This window comes from Pteropus medius, unplaced genomic scaffold, assembly GCF_902729225.1.
Source record: "Pteropus medius unplaced genomic scaffold, Ma_sr-lr_union100, whole genome shotgun sequence".
Taxonomy (NCBI): domain Eukaryota; kingdom Metazoa; phylum Chordata; class Mammalia; order Chiroptera; family Pteropodidae; genus Pteropus; species Pteropus medius.
Genome location: NW_024344437.1, coordinates 4,914,520 through 4,926,997, shown reverse-complemented (window position 1 = coordinate 4,926,997; position 12,478 = coordinate 4,914,520). Strand labels below are relative to the sequence as shown.

At 43.6% G+C, this 12,478-nt stretch overlaps 1 pseudogene; it reads left to right on the top strand.

The window, feature by feature from the left end:
• Positions 1–444: 444 nt before the first annotated feature.
• Positions 445–560, top strand: LOC120610726 (uncharacterized; annotated as a pseudogene).
• The last annotated feature ends 11,918 nt before the right edge of the window (positions 561–12,478 follow it).

Below are 12,478 nucleotides of genomic sequence, written 5' to 3'. Positions count from 1 at the left end.
ACTCCTCCTCTTCCTCACTCTCCCTATACAACTGATCATCAATTGATCCACGATTGCCCCTAATTATCACCCTGCAACATCTGAACCTCTCTTGTTCTAGCTCAACCCTCTCCCCCTCCTCTCTTCAGCCCTGCTAACCTCTGGAATCCTCAAACATGACATGTTCCTTCTTGCTTAGGAGCTTAGAATATTCTTCTCCTCCATACTGGATAATTTATTCATCTCCCAGGTGTCAGATTAGATGTCCCTTCCTCAAGGAAGCTTCCTGAAGGTCCTAGACTAAGAGGAGTCTCCGTGTCAAACATTTTCACAGCTCCCTATAATCTTCTTTAGAGGCATTTGTGAAAATTGTTGTCGGACATGGTTCCATAGTGTAGCAGTTAGCACGTCTGCTTTACACACAGAAGGTCCTGGATTCGTGCCCCAGTGGAGCCACAGCCCATGGTCTATGACCATGCCACCCTGAACAAGCCTGATGTCTGATCTCAGAAGCTAAGCAGGGTCGGGCCTGGTTAGTGCTTGGATGGGAGACTGTCTAGGAAGACCAGGTGCTGTAGGCATAAATAATAACAAATAATTGAAAAAAAAAAAGGAAAATTGTTGGCTCATTCTTGCTTGTAACATGACATAATTCCACTGGATATTGACATTATTCTAGCAGTCTAGTATTGGATGTTATCAGCAGCCAATAGCCAGGATGCAACGAAGGCTCATGATCTTGCAATTTCACTGGTTCACTCATTTTGAACTTGAGACAAGGACTTGCAGTAGGGCACTTTGATGTCCTGAGATAGGGCAAGAGCAAGATAAAAAATGCTGCGAAAGGTCCCCTAAATGCTGACCCCAAACTCTTTCTCTGCTCAGATGAAACGGAAGCAGATAGACACAGGGTGCTGGTAAGACAATGAAGAAACCAGACAAAGCATGGTTTACGCTGAGTAAAATCAGAACTATAAATGCCTTGCATGATAATGGGTGATCATGTGTATGAAGAAGTGAAAAAGGTGGTTGTAGATCCCAGATCTTCTCTGTCACACACAACCGCATGATTCCATGCCGTCCGTAACGATACTATTAAACATAAAAGGTGGCAATGTGCCTTTGCAACATATAACTTTAAAGTAATAAAACAGGCTTCATCCACAGTTTGTGGTATTTTGTCTTATTATTCTTTATATAGTTATTGTCATTTAAATTATTAGTTTTAGCAGCATAATATATCTAATCACTCGCATTTTATATTCCTGTTACTCTAAATACTTTAAAAACTCATTTGTGAGCGATTAAAATGCACTTCTATATTTCTAAATCACATAGTCTATTAAAAAGCACTTTAAATGTAGTGACAGGCTATAAAATATTCTATTCGTACATCAGGTTTATAGCCATCAAAGATTGCTGCGATGTATAAATCGAGGTTCAATTTGATGCCAGTGTTCTTTCCCCCAGAGTTTATTCTTCTGGGATATCCAGTAATGTTAGAGTGTCTCTGTCAAAACTGCACTGCCATCGTCCCTAAAAGAGGCCTCTAGCATTGGGGATGGAGTGAGAGGGGTGCGGATGGGGGTCCCAAAGTGAAAGCTGAGCTTCTTGGCAGATATGAAGAAAGTAGGACTGGAGCATGGCCAACGGTGAAGCGAAGATGGGTCTCGGGAGGAGGTGACCACAGATGATCATGAGAGATGAAGTGTACAGATGACTTCCTGAGTCGTCTCTACGTGGAACCAAGTGTTCTGTGATGGGTAGAAAGCCGTCAGTGGGCTTATCAGGTTCAAACCTAACTGGACAGCTAACCTGTTCACTAAGGCAAAGAGACCTTCGAGAAAACTACAATTCATTTTATAACTGTTGAACTGCAAATAACTGTAGGTGTCATTTGGGTCAGCTTGCCTTAGAATATAGATTTAAAAACTGGAGCCAAGATATGTGGAATTATCCTGGCTCTTGATGGAAGCCATAGAGAGATGATTTTAAAGGAGATGCTCAAAGATGACTAAAACACTCAGTTAAAGAAACCGATATTATTTGAATAGCCAAAGAGAAAGCTGAGAGATGATTTCATCAAAGTTAAAATACGATTGTGACATATAAGTGATGTCAGTAATTAGCGACACATATAACATGCAATACTTTATTGAACAAGCTTGGTTTAAGAAGATATGAGCCAATTTTATTCTTTATCAGTATACTCTTTTAAACTTCTTGTTCAAATAGTTCTCTACTTACCCCTAGATGAAATCTTAGGAAATGACCATAAATTTTCCAGTCTAGGCCAATTCAGTGTAATAATGATAAAATTATAAACTCTCTTCCAATGTAAAAGATCCCCCTTCCTCCAGCTCATGTTGGCCCAGGCCATCTCCTCTTTCTCTACCTCTCCAGGATCGGTAGAGTTAAACAGTGAGGTAGATGAGACATAGAATGGACTAGTTTGGCTGATACGCTTGTGATCTGCTGTTGATGCTCTGTAAATATGGCAGATTCCAAATGCTGATTCTTTCTTTGTGGACTGCTTGTGGGCTTTCTGAATACCCTCTCCCCCATTTCCGGGGCTCTGTCTCCTACAGGGCCCTCTTCCAGCTGGTTGCTGATACCTCTCCCCTCACTCACCTGCTTCCTCTGCTGGGCCATCTCTTCTCTTTAAAAAGATATACTTCAGCAGAGTCCCTTGTAAAAGGACCCCAAACTGGCTCTCTCCCAAGGTTCACTCCCGAAAATTCAAGATGTTTTCCTTGCTTCATCAAAGTCTGGAAGTGCCAACTCTTCCTTATGTGGTTGTGGCTCTTCCCTCGGCCACCAAGCAGGGGAAGACTCATCTTTGGCACCTACTTTTTTGTTCTCCATCTTTACGGCCTTCGTTGAGACTAGGACAGCAGGAAGTGGTTTGACATCTTGCTATACACAGAAGGCCTGAAACCATGTCCTCATTATGTTCCTTGTGGTAGCAGAATTCTAAAGCCGTCCCCACAAGGTCCCTATCCCTTGGTTATTCCATCAGACACTAATCTTGAAGGCGCATGGCAGAAGTAAGTCAGGTTACTAATCAGCTGACCTTCAAAGTGGGAAATTCTCCTGGTAGACCCAGTGTAATCACATGAACCCCTACAGCCATAAGAGGAAGTGGAACATTTCATTAAAGAGATGTGACAGGACAGCAAGAAACACGACGTAGAAAGGGAGGGCAGAGAGATTCAAAGCATAAGAAGGACTTGACCTGCCGTTGATGATTTTGTAGCTAGAGGAAGTGGACCAAAAAATGAGGGCAGCCTTGAGACGCAAAGACTGACCCCAGCCAACAGCCAGCAAGGAAACAGGGACCTCAGTCCTACAGCCATAAGGAACTGAATTCTGCCGGCAGCCCGAATGAGTGTGGAAGCAGATTTTCCCCCAGAGCCAAGCCTCCCAATAGAAGCCCAGATGACTGACACTTTGATTTCAGCTTTGGGAGACTCCAACCAGAGAAATAAGATGAGCCAACCTGGATTTCGGACCCACGGAACTGTGAGATAATAAATGTGTATCGTATTAGGCCTCTATGTTTGTGAAGATTTGTCATAACAGCAATAGGAAACTAATGCACAGCTTCACCCGTGTCACTGGACACATGCTTCCGGGATCTCTGCCCACCCACCCCCCCCACCGCACCCCAGCTGATGAGAGTCCAGAGACGAGTGTGTGACCCCTTTACTGGCTGTGCTTGGGAGAGGTGAATTGGGGAATGGAAGGTTTGTCATACCTCAGAACCCACAGCCGTGAGCAGCAATGAAGCACTTTCTATTTCTCCCATTTAGAAATGACTTGCCGCTGCTACCTTGTGAATTCTTAAAACAAAGTCAATAAGACTGTGTGCTCAACACTTCCTCTCCCCTCATTCGCTGTGCTTGAGAAGGACAGTGCTTCCTGTGGCCCCTCCACCCTCTCTCCCTGATGAAGCCCCGGATTAAGGAGCAGAAAAGGGATGAAAAGGACTTTCTTGGCTGGACATTTGACTGACACGCTTAGCATTTTAAAGAACAGAAGAGTTAGGATTGGCCGAGAGAGTCACAAAAAGGACAATGGATTGTGAAACGACTTTCTAGAAAAAAGAAGGTTACCTGAGGAGTGATTCCTTGTCTGAACCCTTCTTCACACTGTGCTAACAGATGTGAGACCCTTAAACCAAGCCCTGGTGGCATTCTAGGCAGAAATGGCCATTTAATCTGAAAACCGCAGTCTGTGGCCTTTTTGGAGGTGTCACACCTGACCCATATGTCCTAGGAGCCCCGAGCCTCCATGCTGGCCGAGGGAGAAACAAAGCCATCCTTAGGTTGTGTAAGCATCCGGTTCTCTCTGGCGAGAACCAGCCTTCACACTCCCTGAGGACCAGATTGTTTCCGCTTGGTCAGGCATCAGTGACCATTTGGTGGGGTCACCTTGTCCCAAGCTTTCTTACTTTCGCTTTGGGCTAATCAGTAACCAGAAGGATTGCCCCCCTCCCTCTGAAGCAAGACATCTGAAAATGCAGAGATAGATTAGGAAGCAATTTAGAAGTTGCCAGGAAATTAAAACTCGGTTCTTTAAACCCAAAATGTAAGCATGTCAAAAGGAAACATTTGAAGATGATCTTGTTGCTCATTTCTTGTTAACGAAGTGATATTTAACTAAAACGTCATTAAAGGCCTGGGAATTGGGCAAATTCTCTTGGTGGTTTATTTGCTCCTGGAAGATCACTTTAATGGCTCCCTCAATAGATGTGTGAACTCGGACTGTCTGTAGCTTCCATGTCTTAATTAACCGCCGCCCCTCCCCCCCGCCTCAAATTTAAGTACAAAGACAATAAAAGAAGACATTGGAAAACAGAACTATTAACTGAAAATGCTAAGGAGTCCAGAGGATAAGGCTTACAAATAAAAGTCAGGCATAGGAGTGAAAAGAATAATCGTGACATTTTGATTCATCTTCCACTGTATCTTTCAGTGATTACAGTTTGGCCACCCACACTGTGAAAGTCTCCAGGAGGAGCGTTTATAGAAAATAGAGATGGAAACAATGAAGTAATGCTGCCTACTCGCCTTTATCATTTAAGATCGTTCCCCAAAATGTGTTATTGAAGGTCCTGCCCAGCAAAATTTCCTATGACTCAGCCTAGGAGATTATTACCACTTCCTCTGGGAAGCTCTTGGCAGAATGGTAGCCTTTCTTATTAGGAATGTTTTTTGAAGGTCAGCCAAACTTTCTCATTGTTCAACGGAGTCCAAGATTTTGGCCCTCATTTTCCTGACCACCCCCAAACAAGTGCTTTCTTTTAATATGTGTATGGATAAGTCTTCAAGTCTCATCCAGCACTTGAAACAGGGTAGGATCCAAAGAAATACTGGTTGGATGAGTATTTCTAGAGGAAAGGATGAGTGGATAGATGAGTTATTCTCTAGTCTATGCCTTGGAGTCCTCAGTCTGCCTTTTGAAGGTCTCTGGTACGGAGAGATGGTTTTGGTGAAGGAGGTAAAGAACAGCATCTCCACACCTGCTTGCTGTCCTTCAGTGGGGACCCACTGGGGGGCAAGATTTGGAACAATGACGATGTATTAGTTCCCTAGGGCTGCTGTAGGAACATACCACAAACTGAGTGGCTTAAACAGCAGAAATGCATTGTCTCATGGTTCTGGAGGCTGAAAGCCCAGGATCAAGGTCTTAGCAGAGTTGCTTTCTTCTGCGGGTGGTGAGAATCCATTCCATGCTTCTCTCCTGGCTTCTAGTGATTTTCTAGAAACGCTTTGACATTCGTTGGCTTTTAGATTCATTGCTCCAATCTCTGCTTCCATCTTCACCTGGCATTCTCCTTGTGTGCACGTCTGTGTCCACATTTCCCCTTTTAAGGACACCGGTCACATTGGACTAAGGGCCTACCTTACTTCAGCATAATCTAACTCGATTTAACTAATTACATCTACAACCCTATTTTCTAATAAGATCACATGCTGAGGTACTGTGAGTTAGAACTCGAATGTATGAATTTTGGAGAGATGCAATTTAATTTATAACAGATAGGAATTATTCTTGATGCTTCCTTCGTCTCTGTTCTCCCATATATAGTCACCAGAACCATCTACTTTACCTCCTAATTAATTTTAGGATTCACTTACTGTTCTCCATCTCTGCTATCACTTCTCTATCCCAATATGCCACGATGTCTTGTCTTGATTACCTCGATAGCACCCTAATTCGTCTCCCTCCTTCCAGTTTTGCCATGTTCCAATCTACCTTCCACACCCCATGCAAAATGATATTCTTAAAAGACAAATCTAACCATGACGCTCATCTCTTAAATGCGTCAATGGATTTGTGCTGGTTCTACAAGCCAGCTTCTCTCCGCTTCGCCAGCCCGCTTTCCTGTCCTGCACCTGTTCGCTCATCCTCTGCTTCCTACTGATACTGAATCTCCTTTCAGTTGCTCCGATATACTACATTCCTGCCTCACTGAGGCCCCTTGCTGCTCCCTGCCTAGGACGCTAATCTTCTCTTCCGGACCTAAGAAACTCCTTCGTCCCCTTCCACTTTCAGCTTAGATGTCGTTCCTTAGGGAAAAGCCTTCTCTATTCTCCACGACAAGTTGAGTTTCCATCATTTTACTCTCGTGGCACATTGCAAGTCACCTTTTTAGGACTTACCAAACTTAATCGGTTGATTTTTTTAGTATTTGTTTAGTTAATCTCTTTCCTATAGATGGAATGTTTCTGTCCCCCCAAATTCATATGTCGCAACCTGACCCCTGCTGTGATGGCATTTGGAGGTGGGGCCTTCGGGAGGTGATTAGATGGGGGGGAGTGGAGCCCTCATGAATGGGATTAGTGCCCGCAGAACTCCCTTGGCCATTCCACCATGTGAGGACGTGGGAGAAGACTGCTGTCCAAGAACCAGGAATCAAGCTCTCAGCAAACAGCAAACCTGCCGGCACCTTGATCTTGGACTCCTTATCCTCCAGAACTGCGAGGAATAAATTTCTGTTGTCTGTAAGCTGTCAGTCTATGATCGTGTATTATAGCAGCCTGAACGGACTAAGACGCTCTCCCAGGAGACTCTCAGCTTTGCGAGGACAAGTGCCGAGTCTGCTGTTTTCCACTATTTCATCGTCATCAGCTTGATATGGAGAAAGAACCAATAAGTGATTGTTGAATAAGTGGATGAATGAATAAATGAATGGTCATTTTCTTTCCAATCCTGTATCTCAAAGGGCTCGATACTGCTCTACCTTCCACCTCAGGGAATTACTATTTTACATTATTAAATGCCTAACCCATTTCCTTCCAGTCACAGAATGGAGCATCCCTAGATTGTCTGGTTAGTCAGAGGTAAAGTGAAATCAGGCTCAGGATTAGCAAGGTGTCTGCACCGAGTGAGTTGTTCTGTGATTGATCACACACAGGAATCCAAACCTCTCAACATACTAATGTTTTAATATAGCGTGACAGCATTTCCACATTAATACATTTAGTCGTTCGTGATGTGTTTGTTGATCTCCTGTTACCTGTAGACATTACGTGGGCCTTGAAGATAGAACAGTGATCGAGGTGAGACGCCTGCCCTCATGTTGCTCACATTCTAGTGAGTGTGACAAACAACACATGGGTAAAGAATGGAACGGCAGGTAGGGATAAGTACAATGAAACATAGAATGAAGCAGGGGAAGAGGGTAAAGAGGGATGGTGATGCTCTTTTAGACGTCAGTGGTCAGAGAGTGCCTCTCTGAGGAGGCGAGATCTGAGTAGAGTCCTAAATTTTAACAAGAAATATCCAATGGGGAGAAGAAATGGACCAAGAAAACACCTGAGGGAGGGCTACCTGAAGCAGCAAGGATCCGGTGTGTCTGGGCACACAGAGAAGGGAATGGTAGGAGATATGATGCAGGCTGAGGGCCAACTAACTCAGGACCTTGGAGTCCAAGTTAAAGCTCAGATTTTATTCTAAATGTGAAAGATAAAGAAACAGGGGAAGTATTGAGAAGGAATTGGCACATTTTAGGTTACTTTGGCTGCCATGTGGCAGAGACTATTAGGGAACAGGAGTGGAGGCAGGCCAATTGTCTAAAAGCCTCTTGCAGGTAAACATGTGAGAAGTGACAGTGGCTGTCAATCATGCTGCAGGCGCCAAATGAGAAACCTAGGTCTGAGCCTTTTCAACAAACTCTGCTTTCCTGCATCACTCAAGCTTCACCCTACAAATGCTACAGGCACCCCGTTCTATGATTTCAGACCAGGGCTGCTGGAAACCCTTCATAGCCTCTGGGCCTCCCCAATACTTGGTTCAGTAACTCTCTCATCATATCCCTGTCTCTTCTCCCCCACACGCCCCACAGACCCAAACAGAGCAGTTTCTACACCCACAGTAAACTTGGTCTCCATCATCTCATCAGTCTGTGTGCCGGGACCACGCCCCCAGGGGAGGTCCTGGGATTGGCAAGGCTTGGCCGAGGAAGAAGAAAGCTTGAGAGCCTGTTAGTTATGAGCTCCCAGGGGGAGGGAAAGGGAAAGGGGTTGCCAGGGATGCTGTTTCCTTTACCTCGTTGGAAACTTAGTGTCCTGGAGAGTAGCTGCTCCTTAAAGGTTTGCCAAATGGGTAAATTAAGAAATGACAAACTAAGTTAGGGTCAAAAACAGCCACACAGAAAATTCAGGAGTTCATTGTGTTGTTGTTAAAGAGGAGAGACTTTTCGCGGACTGCTCCCATCTCTAGCAACAAGTGTGTGTTTTGAATGACAATGGACTTGATCTTTCCTAACCAAGAGGCTTCCCCTCGCACCTTAAACTTTGTAAACTATGAAAAACTAACCTGTAACTGGAAGATCATTGAAAGAACTGATAGAGAAACCTGGAGCTGTGGTGACAAGTTGGGGACAGCTCAGCAGAGGGCACGCTCACAGGGTCCCTCCCACCCGCCCACGAGGTGGACGTTTCCATCCTGCTGCAGAGTTCATTGCCAAGCGAGAGTCCTCCTGCCACCTATTCTTGACTGTTCCCGAGAGAAGCTTTTTCCCACATAAAAAGGGAGCACAATGGCCTGGGGCCTGTCAGAAAAGATGGGGACCTTGGACAAGTCACCGATTCTTGTTGATACAGCTTTTTCATCTAGATCTACCTCAAAGGAGCGTTGGGTCAGTCAATGGAAACAATTAAACAGTGGTTCCCGAGCTGCTTAGTGAGAGGCAGAGGAAGTGGGGTGAAGCCTGAGCACCTCCAGGGGGACACCGGGCAGGAAGTGGGGGCGGGGTCCGCACAGCTGTGTCGAGCAGGCAAGTCCCACAGGGTAGCACGATGCTATGACCTCCAGTTGGAAAGACTTCCTAAAAGTGGATTATTTCCAGATTTTCCTACTCATAAACCCCAAATACCAAACAAACAACGAGGGCAAAGTTTTGCAATCCTGCAAAGTTCCAGTTTTCTTTAAAGACGAAATAAATACCTCTTATATTCCAAATACCAGTCGTTGGTTCCAGGAGGATGATGGAAACAGGAACCTTTCATTGGCCAGTGTGTGCACAGCCACTGCCCCTGTTGGCAAGGCTGTTGAATTAAAACCTTTATTTATTTTTTTTCTTTTAACCCAGGCTCTACTATTTACTAATTTACAAAAAGGTACATTCAGAACTTTTGTCTTCCTCCCAAGAGGTTATCTCAGGAGTCAGCAGCTGCATAAACACACACATCTCAGTACGCTGGGGACTGATGATGTGTGCTACGCATGCATTTTTAATCTTGTAAAAAAAGAAGCCATAAGCACAGAATAAAGGATTACGATGAGCCACACACCTGCAGGAACACAGCGACCCAGTGTGACCGAAAACGAGGTACTCTTGTGTAACTGCAGGTCAGTGGCCTCCACGGAGGAGAGTTTCAAAACGTGATGGGAGAGAGCCCACTGTTAACTATTTCACATGAAGGACAGTGGGCACTGACCATTAGCAAAGGAAAATTACCGTTCTGTTGTTCCTTTATGCAGACAGCAACCATTCATTACAAATTTAACCACCCCCACTGCCAGCCCACTCAGCAGAGTCAGGTAATAATGAGCTTTAGGGGGCCAAGGCATGGACGGGAATAAACTCGGCCCTGGGGCTGATGTAGGCAGATTCGCTCACCACACGTTTTGCCTCTGCCCACCCTCTTTCAAACAGCTTCTCTTCCAACCCCCACTTCTTCCTTCTTTGGAGGCTGGCGGCTTTTTAGCTGTCCCATCTCGACTCAAGCTTCTTGAGATTAGGGGACCACTTCATACCTGCCTTCGTCTCCAACACTAGTGCGTGATGAGCGCTCGCTCTAAGACACCTGTTCGCGCTGAATGATTGCATTTAATAGGAGGACCTAGAATACAACGGTGACCTCTACTGACTTCTGCTGAGTTCTCGCGGTCCAATCACCAAAGATTAAGCAAAATGATAATATGCAGCATCGGCAGCGTTAGTGGGGTTTTAATCTAGTATCTCTTGTTTACAAAGCAGTTTAGAAATAACATCAGAAGCTTTAACACATAGCATTTCTTAAACTAGGAATTCTAAAATTTATCCTAAGGACTACAATAAATCATGGATTTGTTCTAACACTTAACTATAAAGAAATTGAATGCAGCATGCTTAACGTTATTAGAAAATTGAAACTAAACTAAATGTCCATCATTAGGGGATTTGTTTAAAACATAAAAGCATACATTTTTGCAAAGGAATATTATACAGATATTTAACATGAGTATTTCTGTATTGGGAATGAAATAAGAAAAGCCAGGTTGTAAAACCTATGTGTCCTACATTTTCTTTTCAGGAAAAAAAATATACGTGAGACTTGGTAATGGTACTTACAATGTGTAGGTGATAGCATTATGAGTTATTATGTTTATCATTATCTTACATTACCTTATGATTACTCTAAAATGAATACATATTACTTATACACTAAGTAAAGCAAGTTTTTAATTGTTCGCTTAGTTTGTTTTAAGAGGACCTGCATGAATATTTTACTACTAGCAGACTTTCAGACACCGGCATTAGTCCAGATATTTAGGCCTCTGAAGTCAGGCCGGATAAACGCTGCCTTCTCACTTGCCCAAAGGGTACCGTTCGTTCTCTGAGGTACCACACCCTGCGGAGTAACCTGATCTCCTGGCTTCGTATAAGTCTAAGCATCAGGAAGCAAACTATTTGGAAAAACTGGACCTCGCATCTGAAAGGTATGAACTTAAGTTAAAATTGATCCGACTCAAGGTTTTCTTTTGTGGTACGTTATACAGCAATACCATTAAATTATGCATTTTTACTCACTATTTGTTGGGAGTTTGTCCCATCGAAGAATTTGTAAGTTTCTAAATAGCCCTAATGGGTTAAGTTTCCCAAATTCAAAGAAAAGGTTACTCTTTGGTACCTTAGCTACTTTATGTTCCGGGAACAAAGCCTAGGTCAAGGGAGATGCTACACACACACACACACACACACACACACACACACACACACTCATTCATTTACCTGTATCTCTATATATATCTGTATCTATATACATATATGGCTATATAGATATAAATATACGTAGAGAACAGAAAGTCAATACTCTGTTAATACACATCTTGTTTTAGACACACGAATTTGTTCTTTGGTGAATATAAAGGTTTCTTTTTAGCTAATTTTGCTTTACAAACTCAAAACATTTCAGAGTATTCTTTTACTTATTACTGAGTATAAGATTAAAGAGTATGAAGTAGGCATAAAAGAAATACTCATGGTTGACTGAGCATGTGTTTCTGATTGAATCATAAGGAAGTCAGCAATATATAATAAGAGTTTTGAAATTGGTTGTAAATATTAGGGCTAAAAGAGTTTGAAATCTTTGCAAATAACTTTTTTACACCCCTCCCCCACCCCTACTCGCTCTAGAATGTTCTGTGTTAGCTGGTTGAGAACGGACATTTTTTGTCAAAACTTTTAATCACATAGTCCTCTGCACATCGATGAGCAGCCTGCTATTTTCGACTTTTCGCGCATATCTTATTATAAGCATCAATGCCCAGCACATCACCGCTTTGTGGAGTTATAGACTTCCTAATGTCCTAAATTGTTTTCGGTTAATAAATTAGGTTTTCAAGTAAGTGCAGTAATAAAAGGCATGAGTCGACCTAACCGAAGAAGGCATTAACTGGAGCAGGGAAAGGCTGCTTGCTGTCCTGTGTCTGGGCGCTGGAATCCAGTCCAGACTTGACGGGGGCCCAGCGGTGTGATGCTGGCCAAGGCTGGTAGCTTTTCTGAGTCTCCACTCCCTTCTCTACAAAACCAGGAAGCTGTCACTGTGTGATCTCTAAAGATCTTTTCGGTTTTAAAAGACTTTGCAGGAAACTGTCGTTTGGAATAATTGATCATCGTTTTTCAAAGGCTTGGGTTGGGGTTCTGATCAAGGCCTAGAGTGACGGCCACCTTCCGATGGAGGAAAAGTCACTGGGTGTAAAATGTGCTTGTCCTTTCTGCCTC